Source organism: Staurois parvus, unplaced genomic scaffold (genome assembly GCF_062004578.1).
Source record: "Staurois parvus isolate SC_StPar_1 unplaced genomic scaffold, SC_StPar_1.0 ptg000145l, whole genome shotgun sequence".
NCBI classification, from domain to species: domain Eukaryota; kingdom Metazoa; phylum Chordata; class Amphibia; order Anura; family Ranidae; genus Staurois; species Staurois parvus.
Genome location: NW_028317941.1, coordinates 13,765,101 through 13,777,364, shown reverse-complemented (window position 1 = coordinate 13,777,364; position 12,264 = coordinate 13,765,101).

The following is a 12,264-nucleotide window of genomic DNA, read 5'->3' as shown; positions in this document are numbered from 1 at the left end:
GGAGGATTAAAAGGCCAAAGCCATAATGGAATAGTGAAGGTCAGTAATTATTCTAGGAGGGCCATTCTTGCAAAAGGACTCAAAAGGAGTTTTTCTAAGTGAAGTATTCACATGAAGCAGAAAAGAGGAAATGTAATTTTTGAGTTGTAAGTTTTATCAGAAAATTTCAGAGGGATTTAAAGGACTTAAGGCTGTGTATGGACTAGTATAGACTATAGGCTTTATTAAAATGAACAAAATACCCCCAAATATTGTTTGGATTAAAAATAGGAAAGGGGGGAGAGTAGCTCAAGGTAGAGAGTAGGAGGTGGGGTGTTAGGAGTTTGCAAGAATATTTCTTGTCATCAAAGGTCCACAAAGAATATTTAGTGATTGGAATTCTAAACAGTTTTGACTAAACTGGGGTGAGAGTCAGAGGGATTCCAATGTTGAATGTGGTGACAGTGTATGCTTACAAATTCAATTACAGTGGGATATTGGTATGTAGTTGGAGAGGGGGGAGCTTTGCCATTTGTAGCAACAGAGTAGTAGCTACTGAGGTGTGGGACACTCCGGCCTACAGATGGTTTAGTTTTGCATAAATTATAATGGGTTTTTCTGTGCTTATGGGAGGTCCAGATGAAGTATAACATTGTGTTTGGTAATAAATGCAGAATTTGTGTCAGAACTGGAAGAAGGAGGACTCTAAAAAATAGCATAGGAACTTAAAGAGGGGTCATTTTTACTGAGGCTATATGGCTGAGCCAAGATATAATTATAATTTCTCCAATCTGATAGGAGCATTCATTCTGGACTACACATTTACATGGCTGACTATATGCCATCTTATTTTATTGATATTTAATTTATAAATAAATTATGAAAAACAGATGATTCTTTAGGCTTTTTAACAAAGCATCATTGCATTAATTATAATTTTACAAATATTATGTGCATGGCAAAACTATTGAACAAACAAGAATATATTTACTGTAGAAATAATTAAATAAGCTTTGACTTGTCTAATACCTTATAATGTCAAGAGAAAAGTACATCTGTTGGTGTAATTCATAGAAGCCAGTCTTTTACAGTACCAAGCTGCTTCTGGGTCTTTTAACTCTATTTGTCTGATTTGACCTTTGGATTTGTAATCCATAAACAATCTGGTATTAGCTGACATTACATATAGACATTAAATAATGCTTTATCAGTGCTATCTAATCTGGCCTTTAATGTAGGTACAGAAATTTTTAGCAACTTTGGAAAGTTTGAATCAAGAAGGGATGATCTTTGTCACTCGGCACAACGAAATGTCAATATATGTAACAAAGCTACAGCCTCGGGACAATTTCCAGAAAGGTAGAGATGATTTTTTTTAGCTGAAAGTGTCTTTGTCTTTACTGCTGAATATGTGGCTCTAGAACACAATGACATTGACATATGTGGCATTTTCAAACACGTTTCTTAATGAATCACAGTGCCATTCTCCATTCCATCTTCAGATAGTTTATTGTTAATCAATCAACCAGCATTAACATTACTGCAGATATGACCCTGTTTTCCTTATATAAATGTAATATGTATAAGATATTAGTCCTATTAAGTAAAATCCAAAACATTGTGTAACAGAACTAAAAGCAGAAAAATGCTTTGTGTAGATTTAACAACTTCCAACACTTACGTGTCATGAATTTTTTCTTGTCTGCCTCAGAGATTTGGGTTTCCTCCTACCTTTTCATGTTATTGCTCCTTCAGTTGCATTGTTCATAAGATGAAATCAATAGAAATTCAATAAATACAAATCCAGGAACCCATTTATAATGGTGTTAGCGGGTGTGCAGATCTGGGAAGTCAAAGTGAACATATGCAATGTCAAGGCATGCCAGTAGACAAGATGGCTTCTCTGGATGGACTTCTGTGCATCTTCATAGGCTAATCCATGTTTCTCTTTGTGGACATAGGAATTGGGCACATGGTCATATGCATGCGCACAATTGTGCGTGTACCCATTTACATACCTGCACTCATGACAGATGTTGTCACTAAATGGGCTATTTTAACTGTACCAGTGCTCAGGATCAGTGTTGCTTTGTCTTCAGCCTTCTCTGTATCCTGAGATCCTGTGATTCTGTATCTTGACTCCAGTTGATGACCTGGCTTGTCCTGACCACTGCCTGAACTCTGACTGCATTCACCCTGGGATGTTTTCTGCCCCATTTGCTGCTGTACCACTGAAGGACTCAGTGGTACAGTAGTCTGCCTGGTGCTGCTATTCTTCCTGCGGTCGCCAGTACTTACCTGCCTACCTGCTGTGCCTGTTGTTCTACAGTCTGCTACCAGTACAGGCCTTGCCTGCTTGCTGTCACCAGTACCAGTCTGCTTCAGTCTGATGCCCATTATCTGTCTGCCAGCTCATCTGCTTCACTGACGATCACTGACAACTTTTCCTGCCAGGCGTGTACACCTGCTCTGCTAATATCAAGACTTACAGGCACTTGTTCCTCTTTGCACTCCTGTGCCTTCTGTTCCCACTATCAGAGGCCCTCAGTCAGAGGTGTAAAAGAGGCCTTCTTCATGATTTCAGGATATGCTACCAGGTATGTGATATGCTTAGCCCATATACAATATGACATTTACTCCTTTTCCTTGATCGTCATGATAATAATAGGGATAATTGTTTCACCAAACACTGCATGTTTATGATTCATTGACTAGGTGAATTAAATGGCCAGATTTGGCTTTTTTGCTTGAGCAAACATCTGGTTGCTACAGCAGCAGGCAGTCATTCATTTAGTGGCAGTATTACTATGGCCACTAAAAGGCAACTTCTCTATGTATTGCCTGCATTCTAGTCACCAAGGATGCTGTGCAGAGCAACCATTGGTGAATAACTCTACACCAAGTTCACTATATGAACCACTGATGTATTTATATATGTTGATCATATTCCCCTTTAATCTCCACTTCTCAAGAGAGAATAAATTCAGTTCCTCTAATCTTCCCTCATAGCTGATCTCCTCCATGCCTTGTATCAGTTTAATTGCCCTTCTCTGTAATTTCCCAAGTTCCCCAATGTTCTTTTTGTGAATTGGTGCCCAAAACTGAACTGCATATTCCAGATGAGGTCTTACTAATGATTTGTACAGGGATAATATGATATCTCTCTCTCTGGAGTCTATACCTCTTTTAATACAAGAGAGGATTTTGCTCGCTTTAGAAACTGCAGCTTGGCATTGCATGCCATTATTAAGCTTGTGATCTACCAGAACTCCCAGATCCTTCTCCACCATTGATTCCCCCAGTTGTACTCCCCCTAGTATGTATGATGCATGCATATTCTTAGCCCCAAGTGCATAACCTTACATCTATCAACATTAAACCTCATTTGCCACAGTTGCCCAATTAAACAGTGCATTGAGGTCGGCTTGTAAGTTGAAGACATCCTGTAAGGACGTTATTCCACTGCACAGCTTGGTGTCATCTGCAAAGACTGAAATGGGATTTTTAATCTCAGACCCTATACCATTTATAAATAAATTAAAAAGTAAGGGTCCCAACACTGAACCCTGGGGTACACCACTGATAACCCCGAATTTATAAAGCTTGTCTGAGAGTTCAGAAAAAAGGCGCAGAGAGCTGAAATAATACTCTGCAGAGCTCAGTTAGGAGAGCTCTGACAGCTGATTGGAGGGAAGAGACACACACCCCTCTACACAGCTCACAGGAACAGAACTGAGGCTGTCAATCTGCTGGACGTCCCTCCCCTGTCACCATTTTTCCATTGGTGTCAGGAAAACTTGTCAGAAATGACTCATGCTAATAGCAGGGTAACCATGCAGCAGACAGAAATTACACTGTAGAGGGATATGCTTTGTCCATATTTCATGTCTGAGTTTTACAACCACTTTAAGAGTCACCTCCTATTGACGTCTTTGGGGTTCACATTAAAATGTGCAAATTTTTGGACATGTTTGCCAAACACACCCTTGAAACAAACCCAAGCAGTTGTGCCCTTAACTAATGACAATGCTGGTACTTACTGATTAGGTCAGGGGTCCTCAAACTACGGCCCACGGGCCACATGCTACCTGCCGAAGACATTTATCCGGCCCGCCGGGCAGGGGCGTATCTGCCGCGAGGCAAGGGACTAGGGTTTGGCAGGTCGGGAGAGCTCAGCAGGGCTCGGGCAGGAGGCAGGAGAGCGGGATCAGCAATTCTAGAACAGGGGAAGGTGGGCTTATGAGCCCGCACCACTCACCTGACCTCTATGCAGCCAGCCGGCCATCTATTCTGATCAGTGCATGCAGCCGTCACGGCCAGAGGGCAGAGCCTAGAGCTGACCATGAAGAGGGGGAGCAAGAGAGGAGACTCCATCGCTGCATGTCGGGTATCACAGCCACGGACCCTAGATAAGTGCAATAGATGATCAATCTCCTCCCTCTCTCTTTCCCCCCTCTCTCCTCTCTCCCTCCCCCCTCCTCTCTCCCCCCCTTCCTCTCTCCCTCTCCCCTCCTCTCTCTCTCTCCCCCTCCTCTCTCTCGCTACCCCCCTCCTCTCTCCTCCCTCCTCTTCCCCCCTCTCCTCCTTCCCCCCTCCCTCTTTCTCTTTCCCCTCCTCTTTCTCTCTCCCTCCCCTCACCCTTTCTCCCCCCTCCCCCCCCTATCTCCCCCTCCTCTCTCTCCCTCCCCCCCATCCTCTCTCTCCACCCCTCCCCCTCCTCTTCCCTCCTTTCTATCCCCCTCCTCTCTTTCTCTCTCTCTCTTTCCCCCCTCATCTCTCTCTCTCTCCTCCTTATCTCTCCCCCCCTCTCTCTCTCTTTACATTGTACACAGATCTGACCCAACAAGGTGTCCTGCATTTACCGTATATTTTGCTCCATAAGAAACACTTGGGGGGAAATGTCTGTGCGTCTTATGGAGCGGCCGGCCCAGTATTCCTGCCATCCATTGTATGTCCGCAGTCTCTGGTCATCTCATGTACTATGTCCGCAGTCTCTGGTCATCTCCTTTACTGTGTCCGCATTTATTCATAGTATTTTTTTTAAACTATAGTCCAGCCCTCCAACGGTCTGAGGGACAGTGAACTGGCCCCCTGTTTAAAAAGTTTGAGGACCCCTGGATTAGGTGATCAAGCTCCCAGCACTATCACACGTGGTTGGGCTAAGCACTCTAGACCCTAGAGAAGAGACCCCTCATGCACTGAGGCAGCAGTAACCCCCCCCCCAAGAAAATAAATAAATATTTCCCCCTGTAAGGTAATATCATCATAAGACACTTACCTTAAAATGAAGCCATCCAGCAGCGTGCTGTCACAGCTGACAGGGCTTCCATCTTCATCAGGTCTTCCTCCCTGGGGCTCCGGCATTTTAAATAGCTGAGGTGCAATTAGATCACTCTTGTGCATGTGCACGGGAACCATGGCCATGGCACAGTGCTTGTGATTTCAATGGCCAAAGAAGCAGTGAATATCTTCTAAATGGTGAACATTTACAAGATATTCCTTGTACCTACAGTGAAGCTTTACATAAGCTTACCTGTAGGTACAAGTGAGCTAGCGGTGTTTACTACCACTTTAAAGTAAAGCTGTTGCTTTGCCCTGCATGGGAAAATCAAGGTTTCACTTTAAAGAGGGAGATTTCACAACTAGAGTTCCTGAGAGATATAAAATATGTCAGCATCCACCAAAAACAAATATAGTTTTGTTGGACAGTTTTCTAATAACGTGGTTTGTTTAAACCACTATATTTTAGTTCAGTCACATACAAACTTGTGATAATAGAATGAAAAAAGCAGGTTAAAGTATGCCATTACATTTTAAGAGAGTCAGGAGAGTATATTAAAGTACAGATCATTATTCCTAACATCTACAAATATCTACTTTAGAAAAGTGTAACATTACTGTGATGACAAAATGTCTTAGCACCAGAAATGTCGTTTCTGAAATAAATCACTTTAATTATGTCTTTATTTTTATAAACCCCTAATATCTTTAGATGCAATTAACATGACATCTGGTAAAGTAGGGGGTTCTAGCACTGATTATCCCATTGTTGCTCATTAGTAATCATTAATAAGAAATGCAAAAATCAGCCAATCATCAATTATCTCTTGGCATAGAGGAATGGGAGTAATATCTGATCACTTTCATTCTTAACTTATTGTTACTGCTTTTATATACTTATTTCCAAATAATACCAACTATGCAAAATAATATTTCCAGAAATACATGTAAAACATTTTACAAACTTGCTGTATTTGAACTGAAGACATAATTCTTAATACATGTGGATATTTTGCTCACTTTCAGTTTGCTAATTAGAAAGAAATGGAACACCTTCTCCTTCGTTCACTAAATCAGCTGATATTGTAAAATGATATGGGATAAACAGCCAAATACAAAGATCATGCCAACAGCTTCTAAAGTCTTCTCCTGTTGAATGAGAAATGTTTAAAATGCATGTAAGCAACCCTTTTTTAAAATCTAGTTTTGGAAAGTATTGGAAGCTAGGGGTAAGTCCCTCTGCTAGATTTTTATTCTAAGAGACTGTATTCCTTGATAGGAGTTTTAACCATTCCCTACTTGTACAGCTAAAGTTTGCAGCAACCAGTGCTCAGCAGAGAGGAATCTACAGGAGTCATCGTGGGAGTCGCCTCTGCCGGTAATGCTCGGCAGGGCAGCTCAGCATAGGAGCGTCTCTCTGGTGGGTGCCAGCCTATAGGGATGAACAGCCGGCAGTCCTTCTCTGTGCATGTACAGACATGCGGTGGCCCCGGATGATGGTGTTCCCAGCCAGGAACCTTGGTCCCTGAGAGCAGGAGCCAGGGGGAAGCTGCCCAGGAGTTCTGCGGTGGGTTGAGAGCTCCCCGCAGGTGCAGTGTGGGCAGGTGGCCTGAACCCTCGATGCCACCCAGTGACCTCCAAGATGGTCGGATGGATGTCTCTGCTGCATGGTCCGAGGGTGAGCTGTCCAGCTCTGAAGATAAGGAGGTGCCCAGAGGTTCTTCTGTGGTGGTGTCACGTACCTGATTGGAGACTGAAATGATGAGGTCGGCCTCACTTGTGTCACTAGCCCTGACCCCACTGGAAGTGGAACAGAGGGTGTCTAGGGACCAGGGGAACAAGAGCGCCAGCAGATGTTGTTTGCAGCTCTTGCAGTTGGAGACTTTGGAAGACTGATGAACCTCCGATGCAGGAACAGTAGTGATATGCAGCGCTGATATGGTAGGTCGCCGGGTGTGCACCAGAGCAAGGCAGGAAGCTGGGATGGGAGACAGGAGCGATGTCATAGGAATAGCTGGGGTCATCCACGGGCGGACAACGAGGTACCAAATCATAAACAAGCCAAAGTCAGGAGCAGAGCTGAAGTCAGGAACCAGTATCAAGCAGGAAAGAAATCAGAGTCAGGTCAGGAACAAGCCGGGTCAGCAACAAGGAAATCACACAGAAACGAGCAGGAAACAGGGAACAGCTGAAGACCAGTCAGCACTCAGCACAGGCAGAGGCACCTCTTAAATAGTCTGTCTGGTGCTAATCTTCACCACGCGTGTGCACGTGCGTGTGCATGATTGTGCATTACTGTGCACATGCACATGTCTATTCACCAGCCGTCTCATGGGAATTCCCTTACAGGTGGATTCAGGAGCTGCGGCTGCGGGTCTTCCGCCTGGCCAGCCTGGTGAGTGTCCTGAGTCTGTTTCTTATTCTTTTTAGTCTGCCTTGAATTCTGTGCTCAGTTTAGGGGTGGGGGGAATGCGGCTGCTAGTTTTGGGGGTTCTTTGTTTGGGGTTCCTGTGACCCCCGCTCCTCACACAGCAAAACCTGCATCTGGGGTGGACCCAGGCTTGCATGAGTTGGTTTGCATACTTTGGTTCAGCGATTCGACGTGTGTTCGACTGGCGGCTCTCACCCTGTGGCAGTCTGGGTGCCTGCGACCCCAACCATCACAGCAAGTGGAGTTTTCTTGGGGCCCGGTCTTGTCAGGGATTCATTTCCCAGTTCAGGAAAGGTGGTGGCATCAGGGGCTTCTTTACCGGTGGCTGGGGATTCAACGGAGGCCCCTATGGGGGGAGGTAAGTCCACTGATGCTGCTCACTTAGCAGATTCGTCGAAATACGAAGTCTACATGTGCATCAAGGGCCCCCTTAGGGCACATCTCAAGCCTGACATACAAGAAAAAATTTGTAAAGCTGAGTACATTGAGATCTTCACATTGCTCCCTTTGGAGAAGTTTAACCTGGATAGGCTGAAGTTGGAGGAATCCAAGAAGGTGGTTGAGGAGAAGCATTGTTTCCAGTTGATACCTCGCACCTTTAGTAATCGGTTGCAGGCCTTCACAATCTTTGCCAGTGTGATCGGGGAAAAATATCCAGAGAACTGCTCTCTTTTCCTATTTGGACACCATCAGTGAGGCTCACAGGGTGTACGGTGGTGTGGCGTGGTTGCGGTACGAAGAACAGTTTCATACACGTAAAGCCATCCGTTCGCCTTTGCAATAGGATCATAAGGACATTTGCTTATAGATGAAGCTGATGACTTCGGCACAGGTGTATTGCTGGCAATTTAACAAACTAAAACTAAAGGCTTCGGCTGTACTGTCCCATGTCATTGACATGATTAACTCAGCTTTCACCTGCAATTTTTAACGTGAACCCAGTACCCAGATGCTAGGCATTCCTGGCATTACAGCATGCATTCAGTCTATAATAATAAAGCAATTGCCCCCTATCAATATGCCATTAACTTAGTTGGCTAGGTGCTAATTATGAAGATTATTTTTTAATTGTACATTGTATGGTCATTAATTTTTAAAAGAGAAAGTGAAAACATTATGCAACATTTTCCTTATTTAAATCAAGCAGTAGTGAAAAAAATTAAATTTAATCCAATTTTGAAACAGAATATGCATCTTGTATCTACCACACTTGGAGCATGCAGAGTACAAAAATTCATTACATATGGTTTAATTTGCTATATAGCATATAACACTGCATGAAGCTAGCTTAGAGAGCCAATGAGCCAAAGTGTAAAAACCTGTATGAAACTAGATGGAGTGAGGACATATCTTGGATGTCAAGCCGCCTGCCTCAAATCATTTAAATTTATCTCTGCAACCCCTACGTTGAAAGATAAAAGGTTATATTTTTACATAGTATTCATACATTGTACACATTCCCTCACTGATGGGGGTTCAGCCGTTCTGTAATACAGTGACCCTGGTGGTCTTATCCAGCTCCTTAGTCTATATAATGCCTAAAATACAAAGTTTAGGGTCCAAAGGTAGTGTTATCTGAAATATCTCCTTAAGAGTGTGAACCACTGTCTGCCACTATCTATGTAATTTCAGAAATCTCCACAGTATATGAATGAGATCCCCTGATCCCTTTCACACCTGCTACAAGTAGTGTCATGAAGCTTTCCCATTCAGAATAGCTTCAAAGGGGTGTAGTGAGTCCCAACCATGATATAAAGTGGTTATCTCACACTGCCCCCCCCCCCCCATAGTCCCAACAACCCCTCCCATTGAACTGTAGCCCTGCAGGAGTAGTTTTTTAAGTACTCAATGAGAACCATAGCCTTCAATATCATGCTTCAGAATACAGACAGGGGTGGGGCTTAAATGCCACTTGGTATTTGTTAGTAAAACATATATCTCCAGCATACCATAGATCAGGGGTCCTTGAAACTACGGCCCGCCGAGGACATTTACCCGGGCCGCCGGGCAGGGGCGTATCTTCCGCAAGGCAAGGGACTAGGCTTTGGCAGGTCGGGAGAGCTTGGCAGGGCTCGGGCGGGAGGCAGGAGGGCGGGATCAGCAATTCTAGAACAGGGGAAGGTGGGCTCGGCTTATGAACCCGCACCACTCACCTGGCCTCTCTGCAGCCAGCCGGCCATCTATTCTGATCAGTGCAAGCAACCGTCACGGCTGGAGGGCAGAACCTAGAGCTGACCATGAAGAGGGGGAGCAAGAGAGGAAAATCCATCGCTGCATGTCGGGTATCACGGTCACGGACCCTAGATAAGTGCAATAGATGGTCGATCTCCTTCCTCTCTCTTTCCCCCCTCTCTCCCTCCCTCCCCCTCCTTTCTCCCCCCTTTCTCTCTCTCTCTCCCTCCCCCTCTCCTCTCTCTCTCCCCCTTTCTCTCCCCCTCCTTCTCCCTCTCTCTCTCCTTCCCCCACTCCTCTCTCCCCCCTCTCCCTCCCCCACCCCCCTCTCTCTCTCCCCCTCCTCTTTCTCCCCCCCTCTCTCCTCCCCTCTCTCTCTCCCCTCCCCCTCCTCTCTCTCTCCCCCCCTCTCCCCCTGCCCCTCCTCCTCCTCTCTCCCCCCGCCCTCTCTCTTTCTCCCCTCCTTATCTCTCCCCCCTCTCTCTCTCTTTACATTGTACACAGATCTGACCCAACAAGGTGTCCTGCATTTACCGTATATTTTTCTCCATAAGAAACACTTGGGGGGAAATGTCTGTGCGTCTTATGGAGCGGCCGGCCCAGTATTCCTGCCGCCATTGTATGTCCGCGGTCTCTGGTCATCTCATGTACTATGTCCGCAGTCTCTGATCATCTCCTGTACTGTGTCCGCATTTGTTCATAGTTTTTTTTTTTAAACTATAGTCCGGCCCTCCAACGGTCTGAGGGACAGTGAACTGGCCCCCTGTTTAAATAGTTTGAGGACCCCTGCCATAGATCTTCAAGATACAGCCTAATTGTTTATTAAAGTAATCACATCTTATTGTTGCCAGTTTCCAGCTGGCAGTTGCTACTGCACCAACCTACAACTTTCCATTTGCATGAGCATGTGTGATGGGAATATTATATGCTGGTATATGTTGGCGCCAAAACCATATGCACCAACTGTACTTCATAAAAGTGCATAGATGAATTGAGTTTATATTGTTTAGCAGCAATGAAAAGGGTTTGAGGGGTTCACTTATACAGTATATGTATGTGTCAAGTTGGTAATGCCGTATGCCTTTAATGTACTAGCAATTTGCCTTCTGCACCTGTTTACCTTAACGAGGAATAGTTTGTTGGGTTTATGAAATGATTGCACCAAGAGTAATGAAGCAAAGAGTTTTAGAGCCTCTAAAGTACAAAAGGATGGAAAGCACAGAGTTCCTTTTATTAGTATCCTCCTCATGGAGCTGCCCAAAAGTCTCATACCAGATGTTGCAGTTGTACAACCAGGTGAGCCATGGGTTAGAAAGAGACACTCTACCCCCCACCTTTAGGGTGTTGCAGCTGTTCTAGCCTTATACAGGGATGTTGACAATTCCAAAGAACATCCCTAAATAATGTATTCAGGACTTAGTGGAATGATAAAGGGGAAATTATGTAAACAATAAAGTAAAGTAGGCTCATCTGTCCCTCACTCAAATTTTATCCCTGAATGACATCAGAGGGAGGAAGAGAATAGAATGTTTCTACAATATTTTAAATTTATTATAAATTGGACTTAGATTTCTGATTTATTTAAACTGGTTGTTGTGTGTCGCTTGACATGCAGCTAAACCCTCCTATTATGCAATAAGCCAGAATGAGTGTAATCTTGAAGCTTTATTAACAAAACAGGGTGGGGTGAAACTAATAAGAAGTACATGTAATCAATGTAAGAACATACAGAAAGCACAATAAACAGGCTATAGATGGCAGAAGTGTCAAGACTACCAGCATTGCTGCTTTTGAGGGATGCAAAGAGATGCAAATTTTAGTCCAATGTGTGCTCTGATTGCTGGCTCCTTCTTTCCTAGTCTCTAAGATGGAGTCTGAGCTCCCAAGATGCATCTCTTTCCTTTCTCTCAGAATTATGGGAACTCTTATCTAAACAGTCACTAGTTTCTGTAAAACAGTATATTTATTACTGGCTCTGTCTTGTGATCAAATGTAATATTGCAGACAGGACAGGTGTAATATATTCCTCTTTGGGGGCAGCACATGCTTATTATGTGTTCCTATTCACACAGCATTCCTAATTAAAAATGTATATATATATATATATATATATTTCTTACCCTTTAGATGTGTCTGAGGAGAAGGTGTCATGGCTAACTGCAACTCTTTATTGGATAAAAATGGTGTTTACACTTAGCAATTTTATGAATTCCCCAAGATTTCTAAATGATGTCAAAGTTGAAGGAAAATCTTTACTTTATGCAATAATTAAAGCCTAAGTGTTCTGCTGCAGACATGAGTGGGAAACTTAAAATGTTATTGCACACCAAATTATTGTCATATCAAACAAAAATGAATTATTGTGGTGCCAATTGATATGTGTTAGTACATTAGCCCCCTAA